The sequence below is a fragment of the Peromyscus leucopus genome, chromosome 2, assembly GCF_004664715.2.
Source record: "Peromyscus leucopus breed LL Stock chromosome 2, UCI_PerLeu_2.1, whole genome shotgun sequence".
NCBI classification, from domain to species: domain Eukaryota; kingdom Metazoa; phylum Chordata; class Mammalia; order Rodentia; family Cricetidae; genus Peromyscus; species Peromyscus leucopus.
Genome location: NC_051064.1, coordinates 145,023,188 through 145,035,866, shown reverse-complemented (window position 1 = coordinate 145,035,866; position 12,679 = coordinate 145,023,188). Strand labels below are relative to the sequence as shown.

Sequence of the window (12,679 nt, the reverse complement as noted above, 5' to 3'; positions counted from 1 at the left end):
TCCCTGATAATTAAGGATGTTGAACAATTCCTTAAATGCCTTTTGGACATTAGAGCTTCTTCTCTTGAGAATTCTCTGTTTAGCTCTATAGCCCATTTTCTAATTGGACTGTTAGGTATTTTGATGTCTAGGTTCTTGAGTTATTTATATATTCTGGAATGCAACCCACAGTTCCATGGAGGCTAACTAGTAAGGAGGACCCTAGGAAGGATACATGGATTGCCCAGCAATGGAGAAATTGATGAGATCTACAGGAGCAAACTGGGGATGTGGGGGGTAATGAAAGGCAAGGGTTGGGGGATGAGAGTTTAGGGGAGTGGGAGGTTTGAGCTAGAACCCAAACAGAGTGGGAGAGCAAGGAAAGAGATATCATGGTAAATGAAGACACCATGGGAATAGGGAGAAGCAGAGTGCTAGAGGTTCCCAGGAATCCACAAGGATGACTCCAACATAGACTACTGGCAATAGTCAAGAGGGTGCCTGAGCTGGCCTACTCTGGTGAATACCCTAACTGTCATCATAGAACCCTCATTCAGTGACTGATGGAAGCAGATTCAGAGATCCATGGCCAGATCCCAGGTAGAGCTCCATGAGCCCATTTGATGAGAGAGAGAGGAGGGATTCTATGAGCAAGAGATATCAAGACCATGATTGGAAAAAGTACAGAGACAACTAGCCAGAGTAGCGGAACACATGAATTGTGGGCCAATAGCTGAGGAGCCCCTGTGGTACTGGACTATACCTCTGGATAAGCAAGGTAGTTGTTTAGCTTGAACTGTTTAGGGGGCCACCAAACAGTGGGATTGTGACCTGTTCCTAGTGCATGAGCTGGCTTTTTGGAGCCTTGTGCCTATGTTAAGACACTTTGTGCAGCCTTGGTGCAGGAAGGAGAAGCTTTGACCTGCCTCAACTGAATGTACCAGGCTCTGGAGGAGGTGGGAATGGGGGGTGAGTTGGGCGAAGGCTCGGCGGGGGGGGGGGGGGGGGGAAGGAGGGAGGACAGGTAAATTTGTGGTTGGTATGTAAAATGAATAGAAAAACTCTCTCTCTCTCTCTCTCTCTCTCTCTCTCTCTCTCTATATATATATATATATATATATATATATATATATATATATATATATATATGTCATATTTTGCTCCTGAGGGCAAGGTCACTGGTCACAGCTCCATTAATGTTGCTTCTATCCATCCTGAGAAATGATTTAAAATGAAATTCTTTGAAAGTAGTCACTCTTAGCCTGATTTCTGTTGGAATGTTCAAGAAACAGAGTTGGGGAAGAGGGTCTGTGAAGATATTGAGAGGGACAGGTGAGCTCTGAGTGCCATGACTCTTCCCTGGAATCACATTTCTTAGAATTCCTCTCTCAGATTCCTGCCCACCACGAGATGGATTCTCTTAGCCACAGCTATGTTGGTAACATTGGAAGCCCCTTGGTATATAGCAAATGTGTCCCTAGGTGAAGAAGATGTTAAGGTCATGTGTCATTCCTGGTGTTACAATGGTCCTCACCCCACTGTTGTTCAGACCATAAAAGTGATGAGTTGCCAACATTCTTCTATGCAACCATATCTTCTCTGGAATCAGCTCTCTCACCTCTGAGGGAGATGTAATGTGTTCCTGTTAGTGTCCTGGGTCCTTGGGATGAGGGTCAGATTTGCCACAAACAATTGTATTGGGACCATGGGAGGACAAGAAAACACCTTTATTCATGGGTGATATGCCAGTAGTTTGATCTGGAAAGTGTTAACATGTTTCTCTTCTGTGTAAGACAAGCAAGTAAATGTGGTAGCTTAACACAGAACACATTCATTATGTCATTAACTTTATCACTCAGGGGATTTGACATATCTGAGTTCATAGTATACCACAGGGATGCTATGAAGTCATTGGATATCATATCTTCTTCACTATGACTGAGAAGGATGTCTATCCATGCTCTCTGGATGCAGGGCAGAATGCCATCCTTTATGTGCTATACTGACGTCAAATTTTTTGTTTGCTGTTGACCATATGCCACATACTCTCAATTTCCATATTAACACTCAGTGGCTGTTCCTGTGAGCTTCTCCACATATTTGTGTCCTTTATAGTGACCCACTTCTACCCACCAGCCTGTGTCTCCTAAAGACTCATCTGCCACGCGATTGGGCCCAAAACCTGGTGAGGGAAGTTGGGATGAACACAGCACACACCAGTCAAGTTGCAAGCATCAGGACTCTCTTTATTCTTTCTTCCCCATCTTATATACCCTTTCAGGAGGAACAAACAAAATTGTTTATCAAGCACCCAGGGTCAAGGAACAGTCAGCATGCCCCAGGAAGCCACAGCTGCCAAACCATGAGGATATACCAAACAGCAAAACATCCTCAGAACAGCCTGACCTCAGTGCACTCAGAACAGGGGAGGTTGGGGCAATCTTAGAGGGTCAGAGCCATTCTGATCCCAACATCTCCTCCCTTTTTATGTATTTAAGCAGCACCCGTCTTAGGTCGACCCGGTAGCATGAACTTACCCATCATAGGAAAGTGCCCTCCATACTTCCTGTCTTAGGCGCCCATGCTATCCTAGGAAGTTACCCGTCTCTGGTTACCGCTTATCAAGCATCTGAATCCACACTTGAGTGAATTCAGTATGTGCTGAGACAGCTAGCGGGGCCTGTCGGGTGACACCTGCGTGAGTGGTGAATCGTGTTTTAAGTTGGCAGAGGACCCAGAAGCATACCCCGATTCCAAGACGTCCTAGGACTGCCATAGCAAGCAATCCTGACCATTTTTGAAACCAGCCTCCAACCTGGGCCACCCAACTCCACCATCCATTATCCGAAACTGGAACAACTCCGGCATCATCAATGACCTGTATGGCATGAAAAAGCTGCACAGCAAAATCCACAAATGTCATACTGAAGGACCCTGAAACATACCCACTCAGTTTCCAATCTTCATGAGAGGCATCAACAACCCTCCCCAGGGTCACACACATAGATATGTACATCTGAGAGCAGGTTGAATGTTGTTGAGTCCATAAGAAATCAAATTGTTCTTGTACCAACACCATCTGTTGATTAAGTCTTGGCAGTCCAGAATGTACATGTCCATTTATCTGATTTTGAATGTCCAAAGCATTAGAGACTCTTTTCACCACATCAGCTTGCTGGGTATTTAGAGAAAGGGCAATTCCTGCAGTAGCAGCAGCAACAGCAGAAATAGCAACAGCGGTAACAACGGCAACAGTGATTCCAAAACCTCTCTTTGTTCTATGCAATTGGACAGGAAACTGGGAAGATGCTTCCATCGGCATCAGCAGGAATTCTTCATAACTAACACATTATCTTCATCAGTCAGCAACTGCTAAGCCTGCAATTCTGAACAGAAAAATTTTAATAAAGCACCACCTCCAACCCCAGTATTAACAGGGAAAGGAGGAAATGCTAAAATTTTTCCCAGAAGAATAATTGACTTCAACAGACTCCTCAAAAGTCAGGATGAGATGGAATAGAATCATTAAAGTTTTATCTATAGGTATACAAGCCGATGGATGACCCATAGTCCAATTACTAGTACAAATAGAAGGAAAATAGGGCTATGTATCCCTACAGGCATCAGCACTGGGGAATTTTTTTACCAGATTCCAATACACTGTCTCCGGCTTCACTTGATACATCAGAAGCAGCATTTCCATCAGCCATAGACATTTCCACAGGACGAACACACCTCTCCGGAACCCACACTGGTGACTCAGCATCTGGAGGATAAACACACCGCTCCCCTTACCCTAGCCAGAATTGGGGCAGGGTTTTTCCAAATACCTGTAGACAGATCTTTCCACCTAACCTGTGCCTGTAACATAGGCCGGCCCTGAAAATGTCGGGTCATGGCAGTAAGGCCCTGTTTATCAACCATTAAAAAATTTAAAATGTATAAAACAGATGATAATTTTACATTTGGTCCTGATTCTGGCCCCACAATCTCCCCCTCTTTTATTTTAATTAGATAGTTTGATGGTAGCATGTGCTTATTCAACTATAGCTTGGCTTTGAGGATTATAAGGAATGCCAGTAACATGATGACTAGACCAGGCAGCACAAAATTGTGCAAACCCTCTGCTGGTATAAGCTGGGCCATTATGTGTTTTTACTTGTCTGGGAACTCCAAGGTGAGCAAAAGCTTGAATACAATGGTTTTGTACATCTTTTTGGCATTCTCCTCAATGTAAGGAAGCAAAGATAGCTTCTGAACATGTATCTACTGAAACATGCATATACTTAAGCACACCAAAGGAAGGCACATGTGTAACATCCATCTGCCAAATATCATTTGGACGGAGACCTCAAGGATTCACTCCCAGTGCTGGAGAATTTAAAAAGGGGGCACAGGTGGGGCAGGTGGATGTAATTTTTTGAATTTCTTGACGAGAACATTTAGTATGGAACTATAAGTACTGTGCATTTAAATGATATTTTTGATGCAATTGCAAGGCTTGATCGTATACAGTGGCAATCATAATAGCTCAGGTTAAGGGATCAGCTAAGGCATTCCTTGAGCTAAAAGGTCAGGCAAGCCTGTATGGCCACGTATGTGAGCCACAAACTCAAAATGCTTGCGAGGCCACAATAGGGATTGTAATTGTAGTAACCATTCATGAATCCTAGAAATAGAGGCAACATAAGGAGAAGTCTCAAGGGTCCTACTATTGACTTGCATAAATACTATCAGTATAAATATTAAGATCTTCGTTGGGAAACTGTTGAAGGGCCATTATTAAGGCAATAATCTCGGCCTGCTGAGCAGAAGAATCTAACACAGGTTGCCGAAAAATTTGTTGACCTGAGACAACCACAGCACAGCCATTATTAGAGGCATCTGTAAACACTAATCGAGCCTCTTTGATGGCTTATTCTTAACAACTTTAGGAAAAATAACAGGGTGACTTCGAAAAACATCCATGAATTTACTGGCAGGATAATGGCAATCAATATGACTAGCAGTGGTGCTAAGAAACAAGCACCACATATCATGTGTAATCTGTAAATATTGCATCTGTTGATTATTATATGGAAGAATAATTACATCTGGTTCTTTACCAAATATCCTAATACTCATAAGCTTGGCTTTCCACAATAGTTGTAAAATTAAATCATAATATGGAGTAACTGTTCGATTTGGTAAAGCCGACCCATGAACCCAAAAGAGGGGGCCTCTTGCAAAAAAACTCCTGTAGGACTAAATTGAGAAGGAAAAATTACAAAGGAAAATGGCAAATCATAATTAATGCACCGTAAATGAGCATTTTCCAAGGCTGCTTCTACTAGTTGAAGGGCCATTTTGGCTTCTGGAGTGATTGGTCGCAAAGATTTGGGATCCGAGTTTCCTTGTAATAAATCATATAAGGGCTTTAATGCTTTAGTGGGTATGAATAGAAAAGACCGAATCCAATTTATATCTCCAAAAATTTTTGCCAATCATTCAATGTTTTTAAATGTTGTATACTCAATTGTAATTTTATAGGCTTAATGCCTCCCCGGTTAATGACATGGCCTAAATATTGATAAGGGGACATTAACTGAACCTTCTCTGGGGCTATAAGTAAGCCTGCTACCTTTAAACATTCTTGCAACTGTGCCCTTAAGAGTTGCTCTTCTTGGGATGCAGCTAGCAATATATCATCTATATAATGGATAATACACAATGAAGGAAACTCCTTTCTTAATGGCAGGAGTGCTTCTGAAACATACATTTGACATATAGTGGGACTATTGGCCACTCCTTGAGGCAAAACCACCCAATGATTCTCTGAGCGGGAGCTCTTAAATTAATAGAAGGCACACTAAAGGCAAATCTTTGACAAGCCTTAGGATGTAATGGAATAGTAAAAAAACAGTCCTTCAAATCTATCACCATAAGGTGCCAGTCCTTAGGTATAGCCACAGGACTAGGTAAACCAGGTTGTAATGCACCCATGGGTTGCATAGTAGAATTCACTGCTCTAAGATCCTGTAACAATCTCCATTTTCCAGATTTTTTAGTATTCCAGGGTGAAGTTGAAGGGACAATATGTCCTGCCAAGAGTTGTTCTTCCACCAACTGATTATCGGCCTGCAATTTTTCGGCTGGCAGGGGCCATTGTTCCACCCACACAGGTTTATCATTAAGCCAAGTAATAGGTATGGGTTGCGGCTGTGAAACAATGGCCCCCTACTAAAAATGCCCTAGTCCTGTTCCATCTCCTGGCAGTAGAACGATTTGATCATCAACCTCAATAGCTGCTTTCTTGCCCTGGGCGTTTCTTCCTAGTCCAGACCCAGGAACCCAGCATATTCCCATCATCATTTTAGTAACAGGAGAGGGAGGATTCCTTGTTAGATTAGTCGTTAATACTGCTCCCATCTGGAACAGCACATCTCTTCCCCATAAGTGTGTGGGTAATCCAGGTAAGACATAAGGCTGAAAACTCCCTTGATGGCTATCATCATCTTTCCAATGCAAAATTTTAGTACTTTTAAGAGGTGTGACTTGCCCTATTCCTTGTAATTTTGACTAAGTACTCTCCAGGGGCCAGGCTTTAGACCAATGTTCGTAAGCCAAAACAGAAACATCTGCTCCAGTATCCAGAATTCCCTTAAAACCTTCCCATCTCATGACCAGGCTGTTCATGTAGATCTCATCCATTTCTCCATGTCTTTTTTGGGGTCCCGTTTTCCAGGTAGCCTCACTGGTGATGTGAGTAGCAGTTCAGTCATCCTTGTTCCACATCTAGTATCTTCCTATGAGTGGGTACATACCATATTTGTCTTTCTGAGTCTGGGTCACCTCACTCAGGATGATTTTTTCTAATCCATCCATTTGTCTGCAAACCGTATGATGTCATTGTTTTTCTCTGCTGAGTAGTATTCCATTGTGTATATGTGCCACAATTTCTTTATCCATTCTTCAGTTGAAGGGCATCTAGGTTGTTTCCAGGTTTTGGCTATTACAAACAATGCTGATATGAACATAGCTGAGCAAGTGCTCTTGTGGTATGATTGAGCATTTCTTGGGTATATGCCCAAAAGTGGTTATAGCTGGATCTTGGGGGAGATTGATTCCCAATTTTCTAAGAAAGCGCCATATTGATTTCCAAAGTGGTTGTACAAGCTTGCATTCCCACCAGCAGTGGAGGAGAGTTCCTCTAGATCCACAACCTCTCCAGCATAAAGTGTCTTCAGTGTTTTTGATCTTAGCCATTCTGACAGGCGTAAGGTGGTATCTCAGAGTTGTTTTGAGTTGCATTTCCCTGATGATTAGGGATGTTGAGCAGTTCCTTAAATGTCTTTCAGCCATTTGGGTTTCCTCTGTTGAGAATTCTCTGTTTAATTCTAAAGCCCATTTCTCAATTGGACTGTTGGTCGTTTTGATGTCTAATTTCTTGAGTTCCTTATATATTCTGGATATCAGTCCTCTGTCACCTGTGGTAACACGGGCTATGGGCATCAACACAGACCCCAGGTGCAGAATACAACAGACTCAGATATGACCCTTGGCAGCAGCCTGGGCCTAGGCATTTCTATGACCTTGGTGACAGCACAGGGCACTCAGATCAGTATGGCTTTGTTAGCAGCCATGGCCTTTGGACACCAACATATGTTCAGGTGGCTGACTAGACCCTGAGTATCCACGTGGGTCCTCAGCAGTAACAGGGGCCACAGACACCAACTCAGACCCTTGCTGCTGTAAAACCATGGACCCAGACATGGCCAGGGTAGCAGCCCTGGCCTGGATGATACCATGGCCCTGACTGACAGTGAAGGCCATTCAGATTAGCATGGCCCTGGTGGAAGCACAGACCCAGACACCCACATGACCACATATTTCAGCCTAGACCTGGGGCGACTGTGTGGCCTTTGGTTGCAACATGGATCACAGAATTCAATATTGATACCTTGGCTTTGGTGGGGCCACAGACCCAGACATGGTCATGGGCCACAGCCCAGCCTCAGATGTCACCTTGGCCCCAGGTGGCAGTGCAGGTCACCTGGTTTAGCATGGCTGCTGTGGCAGCATGGCCCTCAGACACCAGCATGGCCCCAAGTGGCAGCCTAGACCATTTGCATCTGCATGGCCTTCAATGGTTCCAGGAACTATGTATATCGACTCAGACCCTGGATACTGCAGGACCATGGATTCACACATGGCCCTCAGCAGCATTCCTGGCCAGGATATACCATGGCCCCAGGTGATAGTACTGGTCACTCAACTTGGCATGGCGTGGCAATAGGACAGTCCTCAGACATTAACAAGGTCACAGGTTGTGGACTAGACGCTGGGGATCAACGTGTCTTTTGGTGGCACCATGGGCCACTGAACATCAACACAGATCCTGGCTGTGGCAGGGCCGTAGACCCTGGCATGGTCCTCAGCATCAGCCTGGGCCCATATTGTCACCATGGCCCCAGGAGGCAGTGCAGGCCACTCAGATCAGCATGGCTGCCATGGTAGCACAGCCCTCACACAAACCTGTACCCAGCTGGCTGCCCAGAATGGAGGCCTCTGCAAGGCCCTCAGTGACAACAGTCTTCGGACCATCCTTGCTAGCTGCATGTGGAATCCACTATCTAAACTGAGGTTGGACTCTAATGGTGGCCTCAGAGTCATCAACACGAGCAGGTCTCCCCCAACCTTTACCCCTTTTTGTCTAAATAAAAAGGAAGGGTTTGAAATCTAACATAGCAAACCATATACAATAAGAACAATCAACAGGTATTGTTTAAATAGAAGGTAAAAGTATTAACTTTACCCAGTGAAACTATGTACAATAAGAACAATTATCAAGTAAGGATTATAATTACAATATGCAGTCCATTTGTATTTGGCAAATTTGGAAGATTAGTTTATTATCTATTCCATCTTAATGAGTCTAAAGTTTTATAACTAAACCATTTTTATCATAACTTGTATTACCATCCTAAAAATACATTTTTTGTACCTTAAAACTTTTTTTTGATATACAAGTTAACCTTTTATGTCTCTCAACCTTATGTACTTTACATCTCTTATATAAGTTTGTCTTTTAGTTTGATAACAAGGAAAACTCTATGACTATCTAGTCTTCAATTCCCCATCAGAGACACAAGAAGGATAAAATGTTACTCGAGTGTAGAACAAACAACTTCCTGGGTCCTCTGGAAGAGCAGTCAGTGCTCTTAACAACTGAGCCAATTCTCCATCTGCATGAAATGCAATCTTATGTCACCTGAGTTAGAACGGAAGTCATCAAGGAAATAATGAATGCTGGTGAGGACGTAGAGAAAGGTGGGATGTTACTGTTGGTGAGAGGGGAAAGTGGTACAGCAGATTTCTCCAAAAACTGAAGACAGAACTACTATACACCCTACTGTGCACATACAGCCAAAGGACATTATATTCTACCACAGAGATACATGAAACCCCACATCCACTGCTGTTCCATTCTCAATAGACAGAAGATGGAATCAGCCTAGATATGCATCAACTAATGAATGGGTGATGAGAATGAGGTGTGCATACACAACAGAATTTTATTCAGACATAAAGAGAAATAAAATTGTACAATTTTCAGGAAAGTGCACGGGACTGAAGAATATTCAAATTAAAGAATGTAACTCAGACTCAGAAAGAAAAACACTGCTTCTTCTCTCTCATATGCAGATCACGACTTACTAAAAAAAAAAAGGGCTGTTGAGAGGGAAAAATCAGAGAATCTCTAAGGGAAAAGTAAGACAATACATGTGACATGAAAAGCAGTAGGAGGAATGCTGTAAACGGAAAGAAAGGTTTAAGTGGGGAAAGAGGTGGAGAGATGGAAGAGAAAGGGGTGGGGAAAGTCAACCAAAACTAGTGATGTATGGAAAAGTCGTTATGATGGGTCATTCTTGAGAAACTAATTTAAATGATTTTTATGAGGAAAAAACAGAGTTTGAGTGAGACATGCTGCATGGGAGAATAAAGCTGCTCCCAGGTGACATGAAGATACAAGTGCTAGGATAGGTTGCCTGTCTACAAGCTGTTCATTAGGGTATGGCCATAAGCCCTATGAAACAATATAGGCAATTTCCACTGCTGATAAGCTCCTCCCTGATGGCTGACTGGCCCTCAATGTGCTAGGAGAAGGAAAAGAGAAGGGGGTGTTTAAGGGGGTATTAGAAGCAGCAAAGACATCTTGTGTTCATGAATCGATTGGCTGACCGTCATCTTAACCTACAGATTCTTCTACAAGGCAATACTTCCTCAGTCAACCCTGAGCATACAAACTCTGCAGAGACTGTCCCTTCACTGTACCCATCTCCCGCATGACGGAAGACTGCTATGGGACACCAGGGGGAAGAGGGACTGCATGGCAGCCGTGCAGCCTCTTTCTTCTGTTGGAATTATCTGTGCAAAAGAACTAATACACAAGAGAACACATTCTCCCCAAGAGCCTCCAGAAGGAATCCAGTCATCTAGAACCATCCTGGACCTCTGACACGCAAGGAAAACCATGTGTTGTTTTAAGCCAGTACATTTAATTTTTTGAAAGAAAGAAGGAATGCACTTCTCCACTACCAGTAATTATGCAGTAGAATTTCCCCCACATATGCAGAACTCACGGGGATCTCCATATCCAGAGTGCAATAGATGAGCCTCACCTGGGAAAAAGAGCCTTACTCCATGGTCATGACGTCTCCCAACTACAGAAGTATAAGTCACTATGTTTGTGACAACATGTTTCAACAGCCAGAGAAATCAAACAGAATCCTACACAAGCTCAGCTGCTTTCTGAAGGAAGGCTTACACACATAACCTTTCAGGGAATCTCTGTCAGCACAGGAGACACAAGCTACAAGGGGGCATCCTTCTCCACAGAACCAGAGGGCCACAGACAGAAGCTAGATAAGATGGATACATGATGGGGGATAATAAGGCCCATCCTCAGTGCAAGAGATCCTCAGAGCATATTTTAACTACAAATTCTCTTTCCTTGTCCAGGATTCTCCTGCAAACGCCAGAATTATTAGGGCCTTTTATGAAGTGTCACTACTGATTGAGAATTTTTTATTTTCAATATACCATTTTTGTTAATTCTTTGAGACATTCAGACATGCTTGTGATGTGTTTTATCATATTCACTACCCACTCCTTCCAGATATACCCCATCTCCACAGTATCTCCCAACTTCATGTCCCATTTATTTATTTATTTATTTATTTATTTATTTATTTATTTATTTATTTTAAATAATCCACTGAGTCTAATGTGTGTTGTCCATATACCCATGAATGTGGGAGCATCAGCTTGAGCATTGTTGACTTGTAGGAGCAATACTCATAAAGGATATGAGTACCCCTCCCCCAGAAGTCATCTGCTGCCAGCAGATCCTCAATTAGGGGAGATGTCGATGGCTTGTTAATCTCTTCCACCTTTAATGGTTTGATCTTGTGCAGGTCTTGTGTAGGTAAACACTGATTGAGGATTTTTATTTCTTGGGGCTGGAAAGACAATTCGGTGGTTAAAAGCACATACTGCTCTTGCAGAGGACCCAAGTTCAGTTCTCAGTAGCCACATCAGGTGCCTCACAACTGCCTGTAACCCCAGATCTAGGGCATTTCAAGAGTTCTTCTGACCTCTACAGTCACCTGCACTCAATAGACTGTATTCCCTTCACCCACACGGAATTTTTGTAATTCCAGTCTCAGGGGACTCCATGTCCCCTTTACCACCAGGCATGCATGCAGTTCCAGTTCCAGGAAACCCCATGTCCTCTTTACCAGCAGGCATGCATGCAATTCCAGTCCCAGGAGACCCCATGTCCTCTTTACCACCAGACATGCATGATGTTTTGCACAAACTTACCTGCAGACAAAAGCAATAGATATAAAAATCCTTAAATAAATTTTTTAAAATGATATTTCCTTTTTAACTCAAAAATGTTTAATGCAAAACATAATACACTATCCCTTTGTGTTTTTCATTTCAGAATTCTCTGTTCTTTTCCTTAGCCCATTCCTTTTTTAAAAAATTATTTATTCATTTATTCTTCTCTCATATATTACTTCCCAACCACAGTTTCCCCTCTTTCCTTTCTTCTCAGTCCCTCCCCTCAGCTCCCATCTCCCCCACATCTACTCCTCCTCTGTTTCCTTTCTGAAAAGTGTAGGCCTCCTAGGGATATCAAGCAAACATGGCATAACAAGTTATAATAAGACTAGGCACACACCCTCCTACCGAGGCTGGATGAGGCAACTCAGCAGGAGGAAAAGGGCTTCAAAAGCAGGCAGAAGTGTCAGGGATACCCCATTTTCCATGTTAGGAGTCCCACAAGAACACCAAGGTGCACAACCTTAACGCATATCTAGAGGACCTAGGTCAGACCATACAGGCTCCCAGGTTGTCACTTCAGTGTCTGTGATCCCCTATGAGCCCTGGTTAGTTGATTCTGTGAACTGTAGTCTTGACCCCTATGGCTCCTACAATCCTTCCTTACCCTCTTCTGTGGGATTCCCTGAGCTCTGCCTAATGTTTGGCTGTGGGTCTCTGCATCTGCTCCTATCAGTTCCTGGATGAAGAATCTCTGATGACAATTAGACTAGGCTCCAGTCTACCACTATAGCAGAACACCATTAGGGATAATTTCATTGTCTCACCTTCCTTCCTTCCTTCCTTCCTTCCTTCCTTCCTTCCTTCCTTC

At 43.2% G+C, this 12,679-nt stretch overlaps 1 non-coding gene across 1 annotated transcript; it reads right to left on the bottom strand.

Annotated features, from left to right (window-relative positions):
* Nucleotides 1-10,526: 10,526 nt before the first annotated feature.
* LOC114686389 lies at nt 10,527-10,694 on the bottom strand. Its single transcript, XR_003733574.1, has one exon. It is a non-coding gene; the product is annotated as a U1 spliceosomal RNA (small nuclear RNA).
* Nucleotides 10,695-12,679: the final 1,985 nt, after the last annotated feature.